Raw genomic sequence first — 22,631 nt, 5'->3', positions numbered from 1 at the left:
AAGTAAGAGGTGTAAGAGAGTAAGGTGAGAGCGGAAGGTAAGACATGTAAGAGAGGGAGGGAGATAAGAGAGAGGGCCTTGTTACAATACATTATATCTCCTTTTGTGTTGAATATTCTGATTTACATGGACCAACCAGCACGAGATACAACGCCTACAAACTTTGCATACAGCCTATGAGAACTACTATATTACCATATCATTCTGTATTCTAAACTCTAAAGACTACTTTTCTTATCTACCTTTTCCCAAATACCTTTGGGGGCTACTCCCTCAAGCTCCTTTGTTTACTACCACCCAACCCATCACCAGCTAATCGTTGTCTTCCTGCCTGGCATGCCCACATCTCAAAACTAGCTTTCATTTCTATTTCACTCACAGGTTTTGTATTTTTAGTACCTCTTGCCAGGCAATCATATTTGTAGGCTTTTCCCGTCTCACCTTTCCCAACAGGTGGGACTTGTGCTGCTGGAAGAGGGGAGTCTGGCCACCTCAGACAGACATGTCCAAGTTCAGCCCAGCCGCCTGCATGGCACCCTCGGTGCTGATAAACCCAGGACTTCAGTCTAGGGCTCTGTCACACTAGGCCACAAGGAATAAAGGAGAAGATAATGAGGCACACGGGGAAACTCGGAAAGCAGCTCTTGTCTGTCCTTTCACCTATGTGCTGCTGAAGGCCAGGAAACACAGTAATTATAGAGCCTCTTAGAGAACGTAATGACCTCCACCTGGAGCTTTTCAACTCAACTTTTTAAAACCTTTCCCTTCGAATTAAGGGCATTAAAGCGTCATTTTTTTTTTCCTGGACCTCAGAGAGAACCACTTTCCTCATATTATTGCATTCTTTAAACGACCAAGAAATGTTATTTTCTCCCCTTAGTTCTAAGAAATAGCTTATAGATCATGTACTGAGAAAATCAAGAGTCTTACCAGGGAAGAGTTCAGCTGGGAGGTTAGTGACATCTGACACTCATAAATTCTAGGTGTGTAAAAAGGCACAACTCTTCTGAGGTGTGTTAAATGCAGAGTTCACAGAATGCTTTGAAAAGGTTTTGGAAATTTTCTGTTAAAAGCCGATATTGTGAACGGGAGACCTACTGTAGGAGGAAACATATTTGCTACTCTCTTTCTCCCAAGGAGACAGAAAAGGTAGGAAAATGCTTTTTCATCCTTTGTGAACAGCAGCTAATCAGCAGGTTGGAACAATAGGGAGCATTAATAGCATGTCTGTCCTTTACCAAACTCAGTGCTATTTTTGGTATGAGTCTAAGAGCGTGATTCAGCAGTTTCTTAGCCAGCAAGTAGTTCAGGCCTATCTCAAGAGTATTTTAAGACTCCTGGTATCACATGTTTCTTAGTAATAGTTTTCCTTTTTTCCTTTATCTGTGATTACATAGTAATTCCATTAATGCATCACTCATTAGTAAGTATGGGAAAAAGCTGGGTCATACAGTGTAGTGAGAGAACTCAGTCAAATGGATACAGTGATTGCCAAAGGTGTTCCTGCTCAATAGAATTATCTGTGGTGCTCTTTAACAAACTTAAATTATTGTGAGACAGTTAATTTGAATTAAAGGTGGCTGAAATCCATGAAATATAACTAATGGTAGGGTCAATTCTGAACCACATTAATTTTACTATTTTTGCATGCAGGTAGGAGGGTTAGCAATCTTCTCACGGCTACTAATATCAATTTGTATGTGTTTTTAGGATTGGGATTCTAGTTACAGTTACTCATTTAACATTGTCAAGAAAAAGATACAATGGTCAGAGGTCAGCTGTAAGGCTGGAAATTTGAACTGACAGTGTAAGTGTGGCATAAGTATATTGAGAAAGGTAGGATTCAACTACCTTAAAATACAGGAAGTGTGTGAGATGCTCTTGTTCAATCTGCAGTCAGGGATGCCCCACTCATGTTCACTCTGTGCAGGAGAAATACAGCTTCATGAGCAGCTAGCAATGTTCTTGCTGCCTTTGTCATAAATATCCTGATTAGAACTAAAAAGGAAACAAAATATGAAAGAAACTCGAGAAGTCCCCTTTCTTTATTCACACTGAACACTGCACAGATCCTCTCTCCCCACTGTCCTGCCATCTCAGTGGTAACTGGCTCATAGCATTTGAAGGACTCTTCCCTGGGAAGAAACCTGATTTGGTGGTGTACTGTGGGAAAACACTTTGGCTTCCTTGCTACAGTAGCCTGCTTTTTCCATAACTCAGCTTTTGTGGTTCCTTCACAATTTTCAGGCAGAAAATAGGGTAAAGCACATCTGATGCCCCTTGCCATGTTCACCCTGCTCCTTGCACGGAGAGGAAAAGAGCCTGTGTGGGCAACTGCCAGTATCTGTGAAATCAAACATGTTCCTCTGGAAAAAAATTTCATGGCATTTCCTTTGCAGGGAGGGGCTGGGAATGAGAGGTGGAAAGAATCTGACCTGATAGTGCAGTGCTTGTTGAAAAAGTGAAAAATAATCAGCACAGTTCTCAGTGGAGGGAGTGATTCTTGTTGTTCATGTAGGAGTCAGGCACCAAGATACCTTTGCAGCTTCAGTCCATTACCTAGAACTAATGTGAAGTGTCCATTAGTCAGTGGAATTAGATATCGATTCAGTGACTGAGCTGGGGGAAAAGAGACTTTTGGGTAGGTGAAAAACATCCCAAACACATGGGTCTCACTCAGCCTCAAGCACTTGGATGTTGGCAAAAACAAGAAAAAAAACACACGCTCCAAAATATATTTTGGGAAAGACAAAATACTGAGCTTTATACAAAGCTATATCTAAACAGGAGTAACTCTGCAAAGTAGAAGATTAAAATGTTATGAAACATCAGGCGCAAACAACTTACTTACTTGTTTTTCTTTACTACAATGAAGAGGAAAATCTGTGTATTTTGTTTGAAGCTGTTCTGTGATTTAAACCAAATTCACACCAAAACTTCCTTACTGCAATGGCCCCAGCCCACTCATTTTTATTTTAGAGGGGGAAGAGGTTTATGAAAATGAAATGACAAAAAATGTGTATTAGATTGTACCAAGGCACCAGAATAGGAACAGACCAAGAAATTAACAAATAAAACTCTTCCAAGAATACATAAGTGTCCTTTGGTGAAGGTAACAAGAAAATGGCTGTTGAAGGTTTAGGGGGCTCCCATTTTCCCTCAGCTGTTCATGAGTAAGATAAAAACTTCAGCAGTAAAATACAAATGTGGGACACGTCATGTGAGTTTTCTCTTGTGTATTTCTGACAATTCAGGGCCCTTTCGGTTAAGAGATTAATAAATCCACCCTCTCAGGCAATATGTGGTGTGTGTGGGAAGTCTTTTTAAGAAGGTATGTTAAAAGAATTCTGTAGTAGCTGGCTGCCAGAGTAAAAGCCCACCTCTGACTACAGGCTCAGCACAGTATGAATTAGTTGCTTACAATGAAAGCTTTTTTTTAACCTCTGGATTCCCACAGAGTTAACAGTTCTGTAAGCAAGTAAAAGCCAAATGAAAATATGAAAGCTGTACAGACCTCTGGCCTTGTCAGCCACTATGTAAGGCAAAGTTCAGCTCGCTGCTCTCCACTGCTGACATTCTTGGCAGGCAGGACAAAGCTCTCCTCCTACTGCTGCTGGAGCCTTGCCACAGCTGTGCTGAACATCTCCCTGTTTTAGGCTCTGAGAAGCTGATGGAGGACACTAGACATTGTACCTGGATCTTTTTTTAATGGGGAAAAAAACTACATCTGTACTCAAAACTGCTGTGTTTGCTGCTTGAGAAATTCTTTAAGCATTGAAGTTTGGTTGGAAGCTTCAGACACTTCAAACAGGTCCTTCTATTAGACAGAAACACTGGTAAATGTGATTATTTTACAGTATCTTGCAGTTGTTCCAGATTCTTTTAGCAAAGGTGCTTATGAAATTCCTAGGTGGTGACTGCCTTTTTATCTCCTTGTAAGGAAGTCCCTTACAAACACACACTGTGCTTCTGGATGGAGGTGTGCCTTGCTTTTACCTGCTTTACCTTTATTCTTCAGGGTGCAACATCCTGTCACTCAAGCTGTACATACCAGTGGTTCTGGATGCCTGGGAAATCAAGCACCCTTCAGTGTAAACACTGAAATCACTTCACTTGGATGTGATATAAGCACACTGAACAGTGTTTAATGAAAATGGGGAAAAAAATCTGTACAGGACCGTCCAGCATTTCAAAGATTAAGAAAATATTGCCTTTACTACTCAACTTCATTTTTGGATTCTGACAATGTTCATTATTAGAATGAGAAGTTGAGTTCAAACTTAAAGGTTGAACACCACAAGTGTGATAAGTCTATCGGTTTGAGGCTGAAACCTTTCTTTTTTCAAGTAAACTTTAATTTTGAACTATTACATCAATCTCTTTACAGGTTCCCTGCATGGACTATTACCTTTAGTAATGAGAACAAACTAAAATCCTTGCTTGTCTTACGGATGAAGTATTGTCAGAATGACAATTACAGCTGATCACAGAGTCACAGTCGACTTTTCTGACTGCAGACTGCAAGTTCTTTTCACAGGGTCAGGAAATGCATGTTTCTATTGTCAGACAGGTTTATTACTACTAATACATATTTTGAATTGCATTAAATATCACAAACCTGAATTCTGATTCTAGAGTCACAAAACTGTCCTTGCAGAACACAATAATGTATCATCTTAAGTAGGAAGCAATTTGTTGCTTTGAGGTAAAATAGTTATAATCTGCTTGCCAGGATTTTCAAATTCTTTGCAAGTTCAAGTTTCTTTTTTAAGTTAGGCTTCACACATAAGGGATGATAGGAAACAATCACTAGAATGATTTAAGCTTTGTGGCACTCCAACTCATATAATGAGTTCTCCCTTTGCCTGTAACAATGCTCAATTAGCTCCGTTTCCTGAGTTAAACAAAAGCCAGGAAAACTGCACAGTTTGAGAGACTGCAAATGAAAAATCTAAGTTTTCCAAACAGTGTGGGTCCGGTTGACTGGCTGAGGTGTAGGAGTGGACACAAGAAATATTTTCTGCAATAACCAACACTGTAAAAGAAGCTCTCATGTTTTGAGAACAGATTATTGTTGTTCATCACCCTTTTCAGAAAAACAACAGAAAATTGTAGGATTCTCGTAATTCCACCTAAAAACTACTGACAAGTAGAAATTTCGGCTGTCCTGCCCTCAAAGAGAGTGAATACAAAGGCTCTCTATGAACTGGGAGTGAGCCACCTTTAAAGGTTATTTTGAAATTCAGACCTGTGGGACATCTTTAGCTTGATATCCAAGCTTGAGCTTTTTCCTCCCCTGATCTTCCACATAAGTGGCAGCACTTCAAAGGGATTTGTTATGAAATGTCTCAGAGCTCCTGCCTCCACCATTCCCACTTTCTCCTCCATCCTCCCTGGCACACTGCATCTCTAAACACAGTGTGACACAGGCTCAGTCCTTAGGCCACAGTCCTGTCACAGTGTATCTATAATTGGAAAATGTTAAGCTAATTTTGAAGGAAAATCAGTACTCTTGACTGTATATTTCTGGGCTTTGAATACTAATTTACTGATGAAATAGTGGAAATATTTCTTTAAAGAGAGATGCAGGGTACAGTTAAATATTTCTATGCACATTGAAAAGATGTGGTTAGGAGGTCAGCAATGTAAAACACCATCTGCAGTGTACCAGATCTTAATTCACACAATGAACTTCACCTCAGCCATGAAATAAATGTCTTCCATGTAGCCACTGATAAGGAAGGTTGTGCTGGAGAGCAGATTCATCTGCTTTTTCCAAAGCTATGAATAGCAAGGATGCATTAGCCACTGCACAACCTGCTCCAATGCCTATCCAGCATCAGGAGGGCTTACTGGGCCTTCTCATACGAGGATCTGTCAACTCCAAAACAGTGAACCAGAAAATTCACGTGGCGCTCTTTACCTCAGGGTCACTTGTTAGAACACTGCTGTTCTTTCTGTCCTTAGAAAGAAAAACTCATGTTTTTCAGCACAGATATTGCAAATGTAATTATGCTGATACTTGTAATTGGAGAGTTTCATTTCCTTGAAGTCCTTCTCTTCCTCCTGTCCTTGGAAAAACAGAAATGGAATTAGGAACTTAAATCGCTGTCCATTGGCTATCTGTGGAAAGTTGTCACATTCCTCACGTGGTCTCTATTTTTGCCCTTGAAAAGAGCTATTGCACTCTTTCACCTTGCATGTGGTCTAGAATGAACCCCTACCTCTTGTTTGCACTCTTTCAGAGAAGTCACATTTTTCCCTAAGAGAGGCTTAAAAATTAAAACCAAACCAGACCAACTTGAAAGGGAAGGTCAATATTTAATGAGTCATAAATATATGCATAATATTAGTGTTTCAAGTAACTTCAGATTCTAGGATAAGAAAGAATTCTCTAATGAAATTTTGATTAAAAATTGCTTTTGTAGAAATGATATTTTGGGCCAAAAGTCCTTTTGACATGATGCCAGAAAACACACTTTGACACTTGCCAGAAAAACAGGGGTGTCAGGCAGCAGCTGAGGAATGGCTGTGTATTGACAAGAGGCTCTGAGCAAGGTGTTGCAAAGACGTTTGTACACTTTGGGAGGTGAGTGGTGTAAAATGAACTAGAACAGGACAGAATCCAGTGAGGTATGGAAAATCCTGTTCTGTCTGCCTACAGAGCTGTAAGAATAGATTTGGTTACCTGTCATCTGCTAAAGTTAGGCATTTTCTCTGCCTTTTGGTGAATGAAAGTTATTTTTCACTCGATTTATTTCACTACAGCATCAGAAATGCAATTTTTCTATAACTCCCTAAAATACCTGTGCCTCTGCCAGCAGGGAATGTGGGTTTCTCAGATGAGTTTGATGGTTCTCTCTGGTGAAGACCTACATGTTCAAAGGAGAATGGGTTATGCTAGATCAGCCTTTGCACTTTAGTACCAAAACCACAATATGTGCACTGTGCATAATGGTGCAACCTCATCTAAGCATATAGGTACCATCAAACTCTACAAATGCAAAAAAATTTGATATTTTAGAAGGGAAGTTTCTTCAAAAAGGAAACCTTTGCTGTAAATAGTCTATTTTAATAGATCAAAACCTGATTTAGCGCGTTTTGATTCTAGCAATGAACGTGCTCTATGATTTGCCCCTGGGAGAAAGCAAACTCATTGTGCTCATGGCATGTAAAAATATACAAGAAATAATACTTCTGAGGTTTCACATCCTTTCACAGTGTAATCAGAAGACCCAGGAGTAGATGTCTGAGCAATGATAGGAGTGCAATGGAGTCATATGTTTCCCATGGAAATAATTTGTGACTTCCCTCTCTTTACTGCCACACATCTTCAAAGCACAAACCCAGCTTGTATTTTAAGCAGAACAATTATTTGCTTTACATCAAAGTTTTATGTAGCTCTTAATCCAAGCTGGATTTCAAAGGAGTGAAGTTAACGGAGGTCTCTGTAACGCATGGGTGGTGATGTGTTTTCCGCTCCTCGTACACTTTTTATTGATAGATCTTGACATATTTTACAAAAATTAATATAATTCAGCTGCTTGCCAGAAAGAAAATATAGTTTGCTGTTTCAGAAGAATTATTGCTAATTGTGTCTTGTTTTGCAGAGAATTGTAAAAGCAGTGATCTTCCCACCTTAACTGCTGTGTAATTGCAGTGTGATTATGGTCTGATGTATCTCCAAGTGTTTCAGTTGAAGTATCTGGCTGATCTAATCCTGTATTTTATAATTTTACCTCTCAAGGCTCTTTTAGCTGCTTGTGTCGTTCCTATGGGTCAGAGTTTTGAAAAAACAGGCTTGTTGTCTTTTATTTAATGGACTAAATTGCTATCTGAACAGGTTGTTTGCCATGCCCCTTATGATACAACTATAATACTTGGAAAGTTAATGAAAAGCAGAAATGGGATTGCTCACACTAAAAGAAAATCAATATTTTTACTCTAAGACTCTATCAACAGAGAGAGTCTTAGAGTAACTCTCCAACTCTATCTATCAATTGTTGGACATAGATAACCCAAATTTTTGGATCCAAACAGTAGACAATTTGCTTCTTCCTCAAAAGAGTAGTTCAATGTTAAGTAGTAAAAAATGGGGACTAATTTTATTTTATTTGTGCTGATTGGATCATATTACAGCTCGCAGCCTTGTCTGGGGTCACTTGGTGTAACTGTGTACAGTTTGTCACCGTAGTGACAGTGGCCCTCCTGTACTGTGGGACTCTTGGTTCTGTCCATGAAACTGCTGTTTCTGCACATTATTTGCAGAAGGCTGGTTGTGAACATTTAGCTTTTTAAATTCATGCTCTGTCCAAAACTCGTATGAACTGACTGTTTCTGTTTGCTGCAAAGGTTAAAATGGCTTCACTTCTGTAATGAATTTACACTAAACTAGCCATTTGAGCCATTATGTCTGTAGTTCTCTCAAGAAGCTGTATGCCTCCCTAGAACAAGAGGTGAGTGCAGTTGCTTTTTAGTGTTACATTTGCCTCGCAGCCCTTTATAAAGGGCTCTTTAGACCTGATAGTTTTTAAATGGAATTAGGTCCTGATTATGTCCAAGAACAAAATTAAGGCAAAATTTGTTTGCTTTTCTACTCTAGTTCCTCGTGGTCAGGAGCTGAGGCAGCAGAAGTATTTTGCTTTCCAGGCTGCTGTTGCAGCCAGATCAGGGATGTCAGTTCTTTCACATAAATAACTGTGTTTTCCTGCTTGTGTGACTGGGATGGGCAAAGGCTCCTCTAAGAGCAGGGAATCCTCTCTCCTCAGCCCCAAACCTCCATCTCAGGTAAAATCCCAGTCAGAACCAGCAAATAAATATTTCTTGTTAGCATCAATCTCTGTAACTTAGTGCTGTTAACATTTCTATTCTATAGTTTTATTTTAAACCTCCAAGTTTTCTTTTTCTACTTACGGACTCTTGACTCTTTAGCAAGATGAATTTCTTTCCAGGCCAAGAGAGGTGTTTAGGGAAGAGAAATAAAAGTGGAGTCTCTAAGGAGTCCTGTTTAAACAGTGTGCTTTCTTCTTATGTCTTCAATTGCCTTAGACATCTCTGCCTGCCTTCAGAGTGACTTGTTTGTTCAGACTGAAAGGCTTGCTGGTCAAATCCAAGGGGAATAACATATGTTCTATTAACCCCATGGTACAGTCCAGTTCTCCCACGTGTCACTCCTCGGCAGCCCCATCTGAGGGCTAATTTCCATAGTAAGAGACAGAAAAACTTGAAAATTTAACTTGTTTCTAGCTACTAGAGCCTAGTGGAAGTCATCATTCCTTTATTCTCCTTCAGTGGTGGATGGGGTGAATTTGCATGTTCTGCATTTTTTTCTTCTTTTTTTTCTAAAAAAATTTTCTCCTTCACAATGGATTTTGGGTCAGGATGCCTACGTGGTGTTGCTGAGGGCAGGAGAACTGCTTCCACACCCAGCCCTGTGAAATGCATGTTGTCCCATGAAGGAAGCCAGCTCTGGGGAGCTGGAGGAAGGAAATACTTTTCCTGTTTTGTATTGGCCCCAGACACTCTAAAGCTACCTTTGTTATTAATTTAGCAAAATGCAGTTTGAGAGATGTATATGTTGTTAATCTCTGAATGTCTTTCCTCTTTGGGATTCCAACATGGTATAAAATTCTTGGTACAGGTACATTTTTTAGATTAAAAAAGGTATATTTTTTTCTTTAATCATACAGTTACCACAGATAACAAATTGAAGATAAAAACACTCAGTGAAAGGCCCACTTCATGCTTTCTCTTAGTTATTTTACTTTTTTTAAAAAAGGAAATTTTATCCTGGATTGAAGTTGCTTTTATAGACAGCTTCTGCCAGAGGAGGCCACAGAGCACAAGGTGTGCTTTGTAGGAAGTAAATGATTAAGGATTGTCTATATTTCTTGTTATGGTCCTTTCTGTGGCTCCAGAGGCCTTTGTGGGAATGTATTCCACTGAAATAACAGAATAACATAATAACTGAAATAACATCCCTTACTTTACTTTATCTACTGTGTGATTCATTCTTTAGCAAAATAATAAAATAAGTGGGGTAAGAAAACTTAATGGAAAACCTGACAAAAATCCATGTTAAAATGGGAGAGGGGAGCACTAAAATGAAGACTGTGCATTACTCAATAGTTGTTTTGTTTTTTGTGGTTAGTCAAACTGTCCTTTCCCTGCACAAGCGAGGATTGCTAAGCATGAAACATCCCCTTTTGTAAGCCATCCAAGCCACAGCTTTTGTGCTGTGTCAGCTTTCTCACCACTTTAGGTACTGTGAGCAGCAGAGAGCTGCTGTGAGTTGTGACTGGTTCAATGACCACGAGTAATGGTTAAGGAATAAAAATCACCCTCAAATCATGTGATTTTGATCTGGAGAATATGCTCTTAGAATTAAGGCAAAGTTAGGTGTGTTTTTTCAGCTTCCATTTACCAAAAGACAAGATATTTCACATGGCAAAATACGAATTTAAAAACCATATGTGAGCAATTAAAATCTAGAAAATATTAAGCTGAACTGCTTTGGTATACTGTCCATAGCAACATTATTGTCCCATGCAAGATCAGCATTTTCAGTAGTGTAAGTAGTTATGGATCATGTTTTTAGCTTTAGTCTTTGGGATATATGTCCCCAAAATGGTTCAATTTCATATGATAATTTGAATCTAGCACTATTTGCCTACTATCTGAGTTTGTGATTATAAATTGGGATTGTTTTAGTTCCTCCAGAAGTGCAAGCAAACCCTACATATTTAAACATCACCGGTGTGCTTGGAGGTATTGCTGCTCATTCAACACTGGTACCTCCAGCTGGATATGCAGTGAGAGGCCTTTGTCACCCAGTACAAGGTTTCCTAATCCTTTACATAAATACAGAACAGCCTTTTTTCTCATATTTTTTAAAAGGCTGCAGGTTTAAAAGCTTTTCAAGTGTATGATAAAAGGAACAAGTTTCCCAGCAGGATCCTTAATTCTCCAGCAGAGAATCCTCAAATTGTGTGGTAACGCCACTAGTTACCCAAATAATCCCAAGAAACAAGTCTTTAGTAAGTCTCTGATACAGGCTAAGGCTTTTCAATGAGTTGGGCTTTTTTTTTTCCCCCAATTGTTCATAATTTATGATTCATAAATTCCTTGGCTGCTGAATTATTGTGTGACACCTTGTGCCAGCTTCCCTAGGGATGCAGAAAGTTTATATCGAACTGCACATGATTTCAGTGCCATGGAGCAAGAGTCCCCATCTTTTTGGTGGCAGCTTCACCTTCAGGTTTGTGAATGTGTGATATAATTTCTCTCTTAGAATTAAATGGTTTGAGCTTCCTTTATGAGGCCTTCACAAGCCTTAGCTCCTGGTCAGGAGCTGCTGCAGTAGATAACAGCTCCTGCTGTGTGTTACTTGGAGTGCACAGGGACATGAGGTAACCTACAGCTGTCATGACTCTGAGAAAAGCTTCATTCCATATGCTGGGAGATAGAGAAGTACATTTATCATGGAAAATGTTTAAAGGCATCTATAGATATGCATTGGTGTTCCAAAGCTGTAAATTCTTCTAAGCCATGCAACCTTAGCAAATACAAAGTACGAATATATTGACGTGCCTGATTACCCTGAATGGTTGTTATGTGCTACAGGCATGAACCAAGGAAGATCCAGTCACTGTTTGTTCAACTGGGACTTCTGCTCAGCAGAAGGGTCCTCTCTGCCCAACTTCTCCCTCTGATTGACGTCATGGGCTTCAGCAGCATTTGTTAGCAGCCTTCAATGTGGCTGTAGGCACAGGCAGCTGAACTGCTGTTCAATCAGCTTTTCTTTTGGTAGCTCCAGGAGCTCAGGTCTTTGGGGAGATTAATAATGTCATCCAATTTTACACCAGTAATATGTCCTTAATCTTCTGGAACCCCTTCACCTTATGTGGTGTTGGAAAACCAGAAGCTCGTTGGGAACCTGTGGTGCCTACCTCCTTGACATGAAACTTTTGTCCCCTCTCCTACCCTCATTTCCACTCTCTGAAAGGATGCAGAAGTCTCTGATTTTTGCATGTGTATATGTCAGTAATTCCTAATGCATGTGAATTGTCCTAGTAAATTGAATTAGACTAACTTCATGTGCTTGAACTCATGTGGAAGGACTGGGTCTTCTACTTCGTAACTTTGATCCTATTAAAGTTTTGAACAGAGAGAGACTGAGAAAAATCCAGATCTTATTTGGGCTAGTAAAAATCAGTGCACTAGAACTCCATCTGATATTGTAGGAACAACTTCTCTGACAAAGTGAACAGTTTCTCTGACTGGATTTGGTTAATTAATAGTGTCCTTTGGTCTGCTGTTCTACCTTTTCTGCACATACAGCTTTATATAGGTACAGTCAGGGATCGATTTGGGGACAAATACTTATTTAGTGCACTAAACTACCATAATTGTAAGCTGACTTTGATTAGAATTGCTTTTTATCCTTTTAGGTAGTACTGTCTGCCCTGGTGTTCTAGAAAAATGAAACTAAGGAAATAAATCTTCTGTGTACATCATCTGGTTCTGATTACCTACTTTTTTTTCTGAATAGCAGTGGAACTTATTCAGCAAATCAGTGTACGGTCCACAAATGTGGTATTAATTAATGAGGTTCATGCTTTGGACTTGGCTGCCACCAGCTCAGTGGTCTCTGAGCATGTTGATCCATTGCAGAGAGTTCCTGATTTCTCTGGCTACCTCCCAGCTGGGAGCTGATATTGCTTAAACTACAGACCAGGAAAAATACTGAAGGAAATACATTCTTTGCTATGGAACATCACCCTGTGTAGTATTTCTGGGGTGCTCAAAAGATAATTTAAAATTAATTATGATTTCCATAGGAAAAACTCAGAAGTAATTGGCTCAAGTATTATAGGAATATAGTTTTTTATTACAGGCATGAAATTTAATGTAAATAAATAGCAGACAGTTTTCTAGTAACTTCTTTTGGCTAAGATGATTGTCAAAGTACATAAATTAAAAACCAAATAGTCCCGAAAGCTGCATTTCCTCTTTCAAAGTAACCAATTGCTTTCAGAGGGCAACAATATATACCACTGAAAGAGTTTAATGGAGCAAGTGCTTAGAAAAATCAGTCCAGGCAGTGGTATTTGTCATCAAAAGAGTGATACATGAGAAAATAAGAAACTCTTCTTGTTTTATGGAATATACCATTGGCATATAAAATTCCTTTCAAGAGGTACTACACACATCTAAAATATGTTCTACTTTTCCATCTTTTCATTTCCTCTGGTTGAGAACAGCCCTGGGACTGTGTCACATTAGTGATGGGTGCTGTGTTTCCTTCCCAGCCATTCTGGGGGTTCCAGCCAGTCCTGCAGAGCTTCTCTGAGCTGCCAGGTGGGACTTGCCCTGTGTCTCTGAAGAGAATATGCTGTAAATCCCAATATCTGCTCACACACCTGTGGGATGTGTCAGTGCATTTGCAGGAGGGGGAGTAACAGAACAAGCGCAGACCCATTTGCCAGGCTACTGCTGCAGTGTGTTCCTTAAAGAGCAGAAGTGTAACAGAACTGTGTCCACTGGAAACTGGAGGCTGAAGGTAGATGTCATGTCAAAAAAACCTTTTGGAGTATTTAACTTGTACTTATTTCATTTCTTACCATTATTTTATTTCTTACACACAGGCATGTTGTGCCTTCCACTCCTTGCTTCCAGATACAGTTGTAGCAAAAGAGTAGATAAAAAATTACATTAGTTAAATTCTAATAGTCTACAAACATTTGAAGGATGCTGTGAACTTTCCAAACTATTTTTGAGGTTACTCATTACTTCAATCAATTAATGTTTGTTTAAATGTAAACACAGCTGTTTTGTAGGGTTGTTTGGTTTTTACCCCATGCACGAGGGACTTACAAACTGAACAAATGAAACACTTTGGGTTAACAAACCCTATTTCTCCAAAGCCCATAATCTCAAATGATAAATATTATTGCTCTTGGAATTGGGGGCAGGAGGGTGGATGGGAAATCAGCCTGGGTTTTAGTTGGTTTTTTCCTGACGTTGTTGCCTTTTGGTTTGTAACCCTTAAAGCCATAAAATTCATAAAGCTGAGCCTCCAAATAATGGCTTTTAAGATGGATTTTGCCCTCATCAGTTTGCCAAGAAAAGAGACAAATATATTTGCAGTGTCCCCCCGTGCCATATCTGGGATATATAGTTGGCCTTGCTGGCCCCAACAAACCTGGTGCTGACTCTCATCTCTGTTTGTGCCAGTGCCCACACACAGCCCCCCCCTTTGCCCCAGATGATGTTTGTGCTCCATTTAAACAGCAGACACCCCCTGTATTACAAGACAGGCTTTACCTAGTCAAAAGAAGCAATGATAACCTTTTTTCCTCTAAAAATCTTGGGCCAGCCTAATATTCACTGGTACCTTTCAACCCCTGTGATCTGCAATAAGCACATTGTAGCCCTATTTCACTATTGTTTTACAGAAAATAGCCCCAGAAATACCTCCTTTTTTTGAATCTCTCTGAGTAACACCTTCCTAGAGGGCACTTCAGCATTTCTGAATTGTTCATTTTTCCAGATTTCTAATACTTGTGTTTTTGTTCCCTTAAACAGATATTTCCTTCATTTACACTGATTTCCCTTTATGAACATGAAAACCTAACCTTTTTGTGGGCAAGCAGTAAATACAGGATTAGCAAACTTGCTCAATGGCTTGGTTCACATTTCATTCTTTGCAGTGTGATCTCATTAATGAATTGTCAAGTTGAATTTGGAAAATGAATACAGGATAAAAAAAAAGCCACTTTGTACCCACTCATATTCTACTTAGGAAATAATTAGTGTTGACTGGATCTAATAAAAAAGGTAGGCTTTTCAATTTATCATTTTGAATTCAATGTTTGCTGTGGATTTTCTTATTCTTCTAATTTCTTGAGAAATAGCAACGCCTTAAGATCCCAAGATCATTTTCTTGGAACCCTGCTGATTTCATTCTTACTAAATTCTATAGATCTGAGCCTGTAGTTATTATGAAACTCTAAGGAAAATGACAATTAAAGTGATTATTTCAGTAAAATGTTAGGAAAATTAACCTAATCCCTGTTGTTGAGTGGATAGATTTTTTTCCCCATGGGGGAAAAAAATTATGACAAATAATTCATTAAAAGTTTTTGTTTTCTGAGTTCTGTTAAGCTGTTAATATTTTAAACTTTATTTCGTTGAAAGCCATATTTGCACTAGTCTAGATGTGATTTCCTTGTAAGTCTTGAATCTCTTTTAAAGAGATGTCAGAACAACCCACGTGTTTTAGATTTCTTAATGAAAGCAGCCTACTTGTCCTGTTCAGGTCTTGCTTTCTGTAGCTTGTTCCACATTTCAGACTGGATACCAAGTAGCTGTGAACCTTTCAGTCTCTTGCATTCTGTTTGATGAGCAAGTATTTGGGAATAGGAGAAGTGTGCAGGATTTGAAACAGCAAAATTCACTAATCCTGCCCGGGCTTTGCTTGGGCAAACTGTACCTCACCTATGAGAACCACACACATGATGTCCAGAGCCTGATTATGTGTGGAAATTAAAACAGAAGCAAAACAGTTTCAAGATGCCATCCGTATTTTCCTTCTCTCTAAAGCTTCGATTTTTTAAAAGAAAAAATTGTGTTGGTGTAAGGCTCTAGGTCCTATGAATTTGGAGCAAACTAGTAACACGGTAATTAAAACAACAACAGAGATCAAAACAGATCAAAGAGCAGCAGATATTAAAGAAAACTCTTACAGAAGAAATTTATAAAACTTCAGTTGATCTACAGGATATGAATATCAGTTCTATAAACATCCATCAGTATGCCAACTGATAATCACGGGAATAAAAATCAAAGCAAAAAAAAGATCTTCTACAAAAATAAATCAAACCTTAAAGTAAAACCAGAGTCAAACCTAACTTGTTGCCCAGAGTCAAACCTAATCTGTTATTCTCTGTGGTGTGATCTGCTGCTTTGCACATGTAGAGTTTTTGGGTCATCTCTGGTTGAACACTTTTTCACTAATTACTGTAATAAAACACTTATGAAATGTTAGTAGTCTTTCCAATCCGTTTGATGTGCCTGCAGGAAGCCTCCTTTCTGTTCTTTCCCAATTCTTCCTATTTAGAACAATGACCTAGACTGAATTTGGTAGATTTCAGTTTTTGGAATATATTTGAAGTCAATAGGTCAGCAGGGTGTTAATGTGAGATTCTTGTCTCTGTGCATTTGTGCATGATCGTCCAGATCCTCTTCCATCCCTGGTACTGCAGGTGGCCCAGTGTGTGAGTACAGGGAAAAGGCACAGCAGCTGCCTCTCCCACTTGGCATGATTGCCTAGGAGGGAGTTATACAAAAGGAGAGAATTGATTTCTACGTTGGTTCCGTGAGAAAAATGAAACTTCCTGCAATTTCTCTGTGTGTGTCTCCCTCACCCCCGCTCCCCTTCCAAATAACTTTTGAACCCTTTGGTCAGTTGGATGGGGAGGTTGCACTGCAGGGAGTTAATTGAGATGAGCAGTTGGTTAGAGGAGTGAGTCTCCATGAACATCCCAGTGAAGAGGAGTCTGTGGCTCAGCACCAGAAGATTCATATGGAAAAGGGATTCATATGCTCCAGGTAGATGAAAAGTAGTCATCGGAGATCAAACCAAACCCAAACCCTCCAATATTATGGGAAAAACTAGCAAGATTGTGCTGTGCATAGAACCTTTTGGGTCTCTTTCTCCTAAAGCTTTAAGGAATTTTTTTTCCAACTTGTTCCCCTTTGGTGTTCCTTTGCTTGCTGATGCTACTCTTGCAACCTGAGCGGCACCTGTGAGTGTCTGCAAATGCCTTTTCTCTTAACAAAGAGCTAAGCATGCTTTAAATTTATTTCTCTGGATGCAGGATTTCCATATTATACATCACACAGTTGTATTTAGTCTTGTATCTTGGAAAACTATTTAAGAACTTCTGAAGTTTTCGGAATATGAATAGGAAGCTCTCCTTTTTTGACATGTTTGTGTTTGCACTGGTGTCCGTCTCTAAGTCGAGGTCTCAGACATGGTTGTATTATGTTTATCTATCTATACAGAGATGTTTGCAGCATTTCTACAGCATCTACTGAATTGTTTTACCTGAACTGTCTAAGTGGCTTGATTTACCTCTGAGCTGAGAGGGGCAGCTGGAAACCTCCACTATTTGTATATCTGAGCCCATGTTTAATTATTTTGTAAGTGGATCTACTTACATTGCATTACTCCAAGTTGAAATGTTTTTGGAACATTCTTTGCTGGTTAATTGGAAGGCTGTTATTTATGGCTTCCAGGTGATTTGCACTGATGGGCATTCAGGGTGGTTTTCTGGCTTCATTTAACCTGTTGATTTAGAAGTGGGTTTTTATTTTGCAATTGATGTGAGTTTTTCTACCACTTAATCCTTGAGATCAACCAGTAGATTTCATAGAAACAGAAAGATAAACTGTCTCTGTATCCTGAGCCTACTCACAGCATATGCAGTCCAGAAATAACATACTGTACAGACTGATGGAGCAAGCACTATGAAAATTTTCCTTTCCTACAGATGTGATAGTTCTCAGAAATACAGCTTTCATTTGCTCTATGCCAAGTGAAAAAGGGCTCTTTTCAGGATGGGATATTTCAGGGTTTAAATAGTCTCTTTGTACTAAGAGCTGATGCACTGTTTTTTACTGCATATATTTTTGGTACTTTGGTACTCCTTCTTTGAAGTGATAGGGGAAATGGAGCAATCTGCACCTCACAAGAAAATCAGGAGGGTAAAGCCATGTGCTCTGGGCCTTGCTCTTCATTGTCTGCTTCTGTCATCCCAAGAGTCCCTGTGCTCCTGCTCAGCCACAGGGTGACATCCCAAGCTGTCCAACCCACCCCGATCCTTCTTCTGAGGCAGGATTTAGTTGTCTTTCTACTGAGAACTAACATAATTTTAACGAATAAGATTAACTTCTTGCTACATTAAGCTTCATTTTCAAAATGGAAAAGGAAGAGAACTGTGAAAGATATCCCTGCTTTCCCTGTATTTCTTCCATAGAAGAGCTAGGACAGCAATTAAGATACGAGTAGAGCCAAGGAAGCTCTAAAGACAGAGGAAACTTAGCCTGAACAAAACCTTTTGTTACACAAGTGTCTGACTGGTGAAAATTATATATTGCTTTTGACTAGCAACCTTTATGGGAGCCATGTTCCTTTATTATTTGTAAAGTCAGTGACTATAAATGAAAAAAAAATAGCATCTCAGATAATATTGGAGAGTTTGTTTGTTTGTTGGCTTGTTTCACTCATTTGAGGAAGAAATGAAAGCTCCTTTGGTCGCTAAAGGAAATCAAATAGCCAAGGTATTCAAAGCTTTGATCACAGTCTTGAGTCTGAAAATATAATAAACTAAGTAGCACTGCAAAGAAACATAAGTTGATGCATCAATAACAGTAACTGATAACCAGCTTTATGGCTGTGATAGTTTAGCTAGTTGAAAATAAGGGGGCTAGAAGCATAAGAAAGCCATTTTGAAAAACTGGCAAAACCCCTTGCTTTTCTGGGCACTACCTTCTACCTGCTCCTTTGCTGCTGCTCTCATGAAGAAATGGGTTGATGACTGCAATGTGTGTTCTTGAATGATAAGCCTAATTCTTAGTTACACAGCTGCATCTGGAAAGGTCAACAGAGGACAAAGGTCATGGCTCCAGTAATGATACTTCCTGACAGGTTAAAAAGCTCACAATTCTTTAACAGTTTTCATTTTAGAAGCTAATAGAATAATCACCCTCAGCAGTTTAGTGCCATCAGTCTAAAAGTATTTTCTTTGAACTGCTGGCCAGCGCTTTATTTGTTTATTTACCTATTATTTTGGAAGAGGAGGAAGAGGGTGTAAGGGGAAACCAGGAATTGCTGCATGAGAGCTGACTTGTCTCGGGTATCACACCAAACAAACATCGCTTGGGAATGTTCTAGGTGTGGTTGCAACTCTCCTAACACAAGGGCAAGCTCTGGGACAAAGGAGTGAAGTTTGGGTGTATGACATTAAAACTTCATGTTCTGACCATAGAAAAAGCTCTTGAAGAAAAGTCCTGCCCTGTCCTCAGTGGAACTGCAGTTCTGGGAACATCTTAAACTATTTATTCATGTATTAGCTGGTTTCATTATAGGCAGATTTTTTTCCCCTCAGCCAGTTCCCTACAAAGGCAATGGGAGCTTGTGTTGGCATAAGAAATGCAGCAGTGGGCAGCAGATGTTAGCTGGGAGGTAGAAATGCTTCTTTCCATGGTGGCCACTTAGGTGTTCAAAGCATTTTGAGAAACCCACAGCCTCAGGAACTGCTGATATGCAGGTTCCAGAGCTGTGTGGTAACTTTCCTTACAGCCACATTATGGTATTTACCTAAAGGGCTTTGTTCTCTCTATTACCAAAAATATTAACAAGAAATTCTTTGTAAGAAGCTTGAGCTACCTTTACTTTCAAACCACACAATTCAGAACTCTGCTTGTAGCAGTATTTTAAGATTTAGTACTTTACCGTGTTGTTGGCAATGTGACTTTGTGACCCTGGACTATAAAATCAAAGGGTGCTTTGTCAGTGATTTCTGAAGAGTAGGGATTTCATCCTGAGTTGGCTTTACAGTACAAACACAAATTTTGTTCATGATTTCTGCCCTCTGATAATGATCGCATCTTGTGAAGAGTCTCTTCTTTGACAAGCTCACTCCTTTATGTTGGTGAAATAGTTAAATAGGTGCAGAGCTGTTCAGAGTATTATTTAAATGTCTTTTGCAACCTTAGAGGCGAGCGACCTTGCTGCCCTGGCTAAATTCCAGTTTACATCATTACAATCTGCTACTTAACTCCTCAAGGAAATGCTGTGCAGAGGCCAAAGCTAAACCTGCACTGTTCAGTCTGAACTGGGATATCCACAGAAAACAGGGCCCTGCAGGGATTCTGCATTGAGAGAGGTGTTTGCTGTGAAGCACTGGGTGTTAGCTGATGTATAAATTGCTGCCTTTGCTTCTGCCATCATCAGAAAGACTCAGATACTGAAGGTAATCAGCAAGGAGTCCAAGCCAGAACAGAGAAGGAACAGGCTTTAGGACTATCCAGAAATGTATTAAATGACCCTGACGAGTTTTTCCCTTGAAATTGTAAATTAGTCAGAACAGTATTTGACCTGTAAGCAATTAACCCAAAGACGGGCTGAGGGACAGTTCTGGTGTTGCTAAGGCCCAGGGAGAAGCAAAAATAAATGTTAAAAGGGATAGTATTTAATTTAAAGAAAAGAGAGGAATGCTTTCCTTTTTTTCTGAAGATTCTTATCTAAGAATGGCATAGATATTTTGCAGGAAAAAGATTACTTTTATTAGGAAGAAACTGACTGTCTGACAGACTCCAATACTATAGAATGGCTTTTATCAGAGGTTTGCAAAATTAGACAAATGCCTGTTAAGAATAAATATACCTCAGTTCCTCTGCTTTGGGGCAGAGGGTCTGTACAGGTTTCTCTGAGTTATATTTGAAGCTGTTGTTATTTTCCTTTGTCCTATTCTCTGCTGGTTCTAGTTCTGGCTCTTAGCACGTGCTTTAGAAGGCTGACTGCAGACTGGGATTTGGCAGATGGAGGTATCTAAAAGAGCCTCCCCAAGGTTAGCCAGACAAACAATTGTTAGGCTGAAATACCAAGATCCAGGTGATCCTAAAACACGCGGCACAATTTGCAGGTTTTTTTTGTTTTTATCCCCTGTTCTTGAACTCAGAAATCCATAGCAACTACTGTTTAGTAGTACCAGCCCCTTTCTCTTGGCTTTCCTGCCAAGTCTGCCCACCAAGGCCAGGGCACGTGTTGGAGCTGCTGTTAACCAATAACCAGTCTCTCACAAAGTACCAGTGAAGAGCGGTGATGTGCAGTCTCTGTGGAACTACACTTGACTGGGACAAATGGGCTAAAATTATTGGTCACCTCTTCTGCACTTAGAGCAGCAGCTGGGCAGTCTCAGGGAAGCAGCCTCTCAGTCAAAGCCCATTGCTTTGGGCTCTACAAGGAGCCCAAAAGTGCCTTATGGTACTCCACAAGGCCTTGCCTGGATGTTTATTTTTTGTAATGCTCACCATAGCTGCTGGAATTTCAGGCCCTGGTGTTTATCCAGCCGCTTGTCTGAGTGGAAAATCTGGGAAGTAAACAAGTCCCCTCCTAGGCACCTTGCCACCCTTGTGTGGTCTGTCCCTCAGCCTAAATAAAGCTGTGACTGCTTCTGTGAAAATTGCTGTCTTGCTGTGATGCACAAGGCACCCACAGGTATTGAACACTGACCTCTACATGTTGCAGAGGTATTTTTTTTCTTATTTGTTGTATTTATCATGTAACTGGAGAAATGAGATTAAGTTAAATCTTCTTCTCTATCATCTTTTGTATTAAAACTATCTATTAATAATAATATTATCCTTGTAAAGCAGCCTTTAGAATGAAGAAGCAGAAGCCAAAAAAATCAAATTAAGATTTAACTTAGGGCATCACAGCAAATACAGGGACCATTCACAGCTACTGAGATACACAAGATTAAAAAAAAATAAATAAAAAAAAATTGAGGAACAGCAGAAAACTGTTTAAAACTAAAGCATTCTAAAGCAGCCACAGACAAATCAGTAGCAGCCATCCCTCTGTGTTCTTCATTGTAATTGCAGTATCAGCCAGAAGACTTTTTAGACAAAGTTGGTCAAGAACGTGCCTACTAAGTGTAGTAAAACTGTAACCAGAAATGTATTTTCTTCTTGAGAAAAAAAAACACACACAGAGAACTACAAAGTGAGGACTCCCTTTATACCTCAGTGTGTTCAGTCTGCTGTGCAAAGCAAAACAAAGTCAGTAAAGACAAAAGATTTGAGTCTAAAAGCTGTGTCTTGATGAAGATTGCAAACATACTGCACTAGTGCCTGGACACAAAACTGGACTGCACCTTCAGATGCTGACTTGCATGTGAATTGTCTCTTGTCTCTGGCTCGGCTTCCAGGAAAGCACTTGACTTTCACAAGAACATGTGAATTTAAAAACCCCTCGTGAACAGATACTAAGCTTTCCTCCTTTAAACCGCACTTAAATGTTGCTGACACAGTAACACACCACGGGGCTTTGATGCAGTGCTTTTGAGACAACTTGTGTATAGATCTCTCAACTCACACTTACTTTTCACAAAGCTAAAGTCTGATGTTATTAAAAAAAAAAACCCACAAAAACCTTTCAGTGTGTCTTTCCTATTACAGTGCATATTTTGAAGGAGGGAGAAAATCCGTTTACTTTTTTTTTTCCTGTACTTCCTTAATGTTTCTGAGTTTTCAAAACCTATTATTTTTCAGTTACAGTCTTAAATAATTTTCCCTATTTGTTCTGTTCAAACTTTTCTTTTAAGGAAAAATCCACTGGGTCCAAGGTTCTCAAAAGGCTCTATCAGTTTCAGCTCTGCAGATAAGAGGGATGGAAACAAAAATTGGCAACATTTGGGGAGCTGTGATTTTTTTTCTTCAGCTACATAGACCATGAGGTTATCTAAAAAGCTGTTATACAAAGAGAGAAAATTGCAAAAGCAGAAAACTGGCCAGAGTTGTGATAGGGTGTGTTTTCCTTCTCTCCCTGTACAGTTGTGACA

Source organism: Sylvia atricapilla, chromosome 7 (assembly GCF_009819655.1).
Source record: "Sylvia atricapilla isolate bSylAtr1 chromosome 7, bSylAtr1.pri, whole genome shotgun sequence".
NCBI classification, from domain to species: Eukaryota; Metazoa; Chordata; class Aves; order Passeriformes; family Sylviidae; genus Sylvia; species Sylvia atricapilla.
This window is presented reverse-complemented; position numbering follows the sequence as displayed.